The sequence below is a fragment of the Arachis ipaensis genome, chromosome B4, assembly GCF_059453495.1.
Source record: "Arachis ipaensis isolate K30076 ecotype BB chromosome B4, ASM5945349v1, whole genome shotgun sequence".
Lineage (NCBI taxonomy): Eukaryota > Viridiplantae > Streptophyta > Magnoliopsida > Fabales > Fabaceae > Arachis > Arachis ipaensis.
The window spans coordinates 144,948,730-144,953,498 of NC_142439.1; positions in this window are offsets into that span (position 1 = coordinate 144,948,730).

Below are 4,769 nucleotides of genomic sequence, written 5' to 3' on the forward strand. Positions count from 1 at the left end.
ATGGCGACTTCCTCCTCGGCCAAATCCGTTTTCTCCATATGCAATTTCTGGTAAGTTGCTGATTCTATTTGAGAGTGTAGCAATTTTTTCAGAATTATGAGGAGTTCTTACATGTTCTTCATAAATTGCACAATCTGGACTGGTTGAATTGTGAATTGAGCCTGTGAAATTGAATTTGTGCTCTGTTGTTGGTGAATATGTCGCTGAATTGCTTGTTGAATCTGAATTTACTTAGACTCCTGCCTGTCGTTTTTCTTGAAATTCGCTAATGTTGCTGCGATTTGTTACTCTGTTGATTCTTTGTTTGTGTGTTTTGGATGCATTGTTGATGATTCTGGAATTGCAGAACTAGAAGTGCTGAATTTGCTGCTTCTGGATTTGGTGAAGTATTGTTGATTGGAAATGCAAAACAGGATTAAAGTGTGTTTAGAGGGGTGGGGGAGAAACGGCGTCGTTTTGGGGTGGGAGGACTAATATGTCCTATTTTGAAAAGTTACACATTTTTTGTGTGAGAGGACTAATATGTCCTGTTTTAAAAAGTTACATGCCACGTGTCATCCCGTAACGACCAGGTCAGCACCACGAGAGGCACGTCAGCGTTTTCTGTTGAGTCCAACGAAGTCACTTCAATGGAAGGGTAAATTTGTCCGCGTTTTGGAGGGGTCAGGGGCATAAATGTATTTTCCAATCCTTAGGGACGAAAATGTCCGCAAAAAAAAAGTTAGGGACCTATTTGTCCTTTACTCTAATAATTAATTGTATCATAAAAAAAATAATTGATTGAGTAATCAATTATTTGTCTACTTAAACAAATATAAGATTTAAATTTATCTTGTATATATATAGCAAATTGTTAATCTACGAGGGAATCTTAATTTAAATAAAGCTCAAATCTACACCAAATTAATTTTAGTAAAAACTCATGTGAAGTAGACTTCACGTGAAGTTGATATCTCAGAGCCGTTAGATGAAAATTTAGTCAAATCAGTCAAATCATCTAACGACTTTTAAGTATCAACTTCACGTGAAGTCGACTACACCTGAGTTTCCACCGTTAATTTTTGACATTTTGAATTAGAGAATACCGAACAAAAAAAGGTAGACAACCATGCGTGCTTGTTAGCATGGACCCTACAATATGACACCTATCGTGCGCCTAACCCAAACCTCTTTTACACCATTTTTCACCGACTTCTATCATCCATTAGTCCATTATGTTTCTTCATTCTTGTGTAACATTTATTTGTTATTTCCTTATATACTTATTTATATGTTAATATAAAATTATTTTTGTTAATATATATAATTCCAATTATTTCATAGGACATGATAATATATGGATGTGAAATAACTTTGGTTTTATACTTTTATTTATTTATACATGTTTGGTGTGATATGGGCAGTGGTAAAATCAAGAACCCTTGTGATTGTACAAGAAAGACCCATGCCAATATATATGCAACTTTTTGCTGGGGCATGTATGTCTCTTAATTTTAATTTTAATTATATTTTCACAAATATATTATTATACCCTTCTAGTTATTTAAGACATAAGGTGAACGTGCATAATAAATTATTTGGAATGGTTATTATGGAAATTATTTTTTAAGAAGGCAGGTAAGATATGCAAGAGGTGGCATCCTCTGATTAATTTCAATTTCAATGTGGTATGATATATGATGAAACTAATAATTCTTAAAGAGATTTACTTTAATTTGATTGACAAATATTGTTATACATGCAGCCTCTTCAATTATATATATTTAAATAATTCATAAAGAAGACAATAATTAATCAATTTGTTATTCATGATCTGATGATAATGCATCTTAAATGTTGTTATATATACTACTTTTTATGCTAGCCAGCACAATATATAAAACAAAAAAAAAAAAATTATTAAACATATAACATGGAGATAAATAATCAACTTAACACTAACTAGCTAGTGAATTAATAAGTATTAAAAGATTGGGTAGGAGTATACTTGTTTGCTAATACGTCTCCTTACATAAAAATTTATTTTTAATCAATTTGTATAAATTTTGCATGTGTTTTTTTTTATTGATTTTTTTTATATCAATAAGAATTGAACTTTATTTTTTTATTATAAAAACTTTAATATCATATTATAAAACTACTTTTATATATATATAAAAAATTTAAATGAGACGATGATATATATAAAAGCTTATAAAGAAATATCACATTAATTGCACCTATCAAATGTTTATTAAGTTTCCATTATTTAAGCCATATATCTATGGTTGATAAGTAAAGAGAGATGTCTTTTACGCGGTGTTTGTTTTGAGGTATTAAGAGCATCTCCAATGGTGAGTTCCTCTTTGACTTTTTTCTGACATATAGGAACTCTAACCATTGGAGGAGAGAAGGAGTGAGTTCCCGCACAAGGATCAAGGTAAGGGAGTCCCTCTAAGCAGGGACTCAAATTAACCAATAACAACTTGCCATTTGGCAAGTTATTATAAAAAAATAATAATATAAAATCTGAAATAATTAAATAATTAAATAATAATTAAATTAATAATAATTATAATAAAAATTATATTAAATAATTATATTTTTATTTAATTAATAATTTATATTAATTATTTAAATAATAATTAATTAAATAATTAATTAGATTAAATAATTAAGTTTTTATTTAATTAATTATTTATATTATAATTAATATTGAATATTATTTATATTATTATATTAAATTATAATTAATTAAATTTACTTACATTAAAAAATAAATTTAATTTTTATACCTTATAAAATAATTTTTAGTTGAGTTGGTTATTTTTATTTTTAAAATTTAAAATGCTAATGATATTATTAAAATTAGTAGTTGTAAACACAAAACTATAAATTAGTATAATCTCGAATTATATATTGTGTATTATTATTATATATGAATTTATTTAATATTAATATCTTTTAATAATGAATTATTTTTAAATTTATAAATTTAAATAATATTATTGAAAAAAATTAATTATATTAATTTTAAGTATTTTAATTAATTAATTAAGTGGGACCACAATAGGGACTAAAGTTAGTTCCTCCTAATGGAGAAGAGAAAGATACTTTGAGTTCCTATTTATTGTTTATGACGCAAAAGCTGATGTGGAGTTATTTTTTATGACAGGTGGGCCATAAACAGGAACTAGGATGAGTTCCCTACTGGAGATGGTCTAAAATGGAGACTGAAATTTAGTATTATATTTATCGGTTTAGAAATTGGTATTAAATTTTCAGTTATTATTTTTAAAATTTCAGTATTTTAGTATTTTTAAAAATAGAGACACGAAAGACTAAAATTTTTGAAAATAGAAACTAAAAATTTAATAACATTTTATATCCAAAATATTCTTATTGCAATTAATTAATTCCAATTTTATTATTTGTGCAAATTAAATTAAAATTTCATTCTTATTTCAGTCTCTATCTCTCACTTTACACTAAATACAATATTGAGACTTATTTTAGTCTCAGTTTCGGTCTCTCTTTCAAATGCTACGATAGCATTTGATTATTAGGAGACTGAGATTGAAATTTGAGGATTGAGATTCAGTATTGTATTTGGTGGTTAGAGACTTTTTGTCTCTAAAATTTTAAAATTTTAGTCTCTTCAGTACCTACAGAAAGTAAGAACACAAGAGACTAAAATTTTGGAGATGAAGACTAAAATTTTAATAATATTTTTTATTAAAAATATCTTCAGTTAACTTTTAAATTCTAAATTTATCCCTCAATTTCTATATTTATTTTAAATTCAACATAATATTGAGACATAACTCAATTTAATATATTTTGTATCAAATATAATATAAAAATTTAATTTAATTTCAGTTTCTTAATCTCTATTTTATAATTTCTCAGTCTCAATCTCCTTTCCAAACGCAACATTATATATGTTAACAGGTGATGAACCAAACCTACCTATCATATACATTAATAAACTTATACAAAGCCTCATTATCATATAAAAAATAATAACACCATTATTGTTCACAAATTAGCTAGGGTAAACAATATGCTCTCAATTTTTGTGATGATCAAGGCAACAAGTACTTGTAATAATTGTGATTTATAATAGACCCCATAAATTAGAAAAAAAAAAGTAATTAAGCATGGAGAAGTAATTAATCACTTTTTCATATGTGTGTACAATGGTTTATATTTATATAGCAAAATCTAGATTAATTATGAATTATTGTTATACTATAACATAATAATACAGACAAATAAAGAGCAGTGCAGCAGTAACTAACCCACTTAGAAATCAATATAGAATACAACAAATTTTTTTATTCACTACTATGCATTAATAAATAAATAAGTTGAATTAGCCATTTAGTCTTTTTTTATTTCTAGGAAACTAGGTAGTTTAATTAATTTTGTATCTAATAAAGGCTTATAGCTAGACTCATTAGCTTGATTGAGAATGCGGATTAATTAACTAATATAGATTATAATGTTTGAGCCCATCACGTATTCACGTGCTTGTGAAGCCTCATATTTGTAAAGAATTAATATTTTTATGTATGTGTGTTTTCTTCATATGATAATGTTAGGCAAAGTAGTGAGAGATGATATAAACTTATTGGTATTAATTATTTTGTTTTATTTTATTTTATTTTATTTCCATAGTTTCTATGACGACAATCACATTTTGAAAATAATCATGCTATGGTGGGAGGATTTATAAAAGTTGACTTTTAAAATTATACTGACTTGTTGTTGCCAAGTTGAGTTGAACT